Source organism: Galeopterus variegatus, unplaced genomic scaffold (genome assembly GCF_000696425.1).
Source record: "Galeopterus variegatus unplaced genomic scaffold, G_variegatus-3.0.2 Scaffold4606, whole genome shotgun sequence".
NCBI classification, from domain to species: domain Eukaryota; kingdom Metazoa; phylum Chordata; class Mammalia; order Dermoptera; family Cynocephalidae; genus Galeopterus; species Galeopterus variegatus.
In genome coordinates, this window is record NW_007730717.1 from 70,814 (window position 1) to 71,924 (window position 1,111).

Genomic DNA, 1,111 nt, shown 5'->3' on the forward strand with positions numbered 1-1,111 from the left:
TGTACGTTCAGACAGTTTTCAAATCCAGACTTCAATTTTCTTCTTCATGAACCTAGTTTAAGTAAACCCAATCAGTTTTATTTTTTCTTCCCTTCAGATGACCTCAGATCATCTATCAAATCTAGCTGGTCTTTGGACTCCATTTCCATCCATGCCCTCGTTTTCAAATCCAGACTTCAATTTTCTTCTTCATGAACCTAGTTTAAGTAAACCCAATCAGTCTTGTTTTTTCTTCCCTTCAGATGACCTCAGATCATCTATCAAATCTAGCTGGTCTTTGGACTCCATTTCCATCCATGCCCTCGTTCCACAGCTCTGCTAGGGGGTTACCACAATACTATCTGCTGAGTGCTTTCATTTCTTTGATACCTAAGAGTTACTCTTGTGCAGATTATATCCTTTGTCCTGTATAGAAAAAAATATAGAAAATGCATTAATTAGGCTCTCAATCCTTCTAGAGGTTCAGTTGCTCTTTCAGAATTTGAAGATTCATTGTTGTAATGATATGAGCTATGAGCCCGTGCTCACTTATGGTTTTCTGTGAATAATTCCAAGAGGCAAGAATAATCATGAGATTTAATCACAGAAAAATAGACCACAGACTAGATAAGAGGAAAATCTAGTACGAAATTCATTTCTGGCTACTCTAGAATTTCAATATAAATAATAATTTTATTCCTCTATTGTCCTTCGTGTATGCTGACTATTAACAGCTATGTGAATATGTCACATACTATTGAAACCACAAGCAACATCACATATAACCTTCCTACATTTAGGAGGTGTAGTCAAGTTTTGGTAGCAAGAGATGCCTCTACCAAGATCTCCTCCCACCACTGCCACTCTGAACAGGAAAGGAGGAAGTAGCTTGGTGACTCATATTTCCTCTTTGGTGTTCCAATCTCACTGAAGAGGGTTTGCTACAGACCCACATGTCTGTCTGCTGGATAAGAAGTTTCTAATGGTACTCTTTTCAGCTATAGAAATTTGAAAAGTAAGGACAACTTAGCTCTAATTTTTCACTGTGACTAAGATACTCACAGGAATACAACGGTTCAGCTTTTCTGGCTGACATCTAAAGCCAGGAACATTGATGGGAGGAGTCTCAACA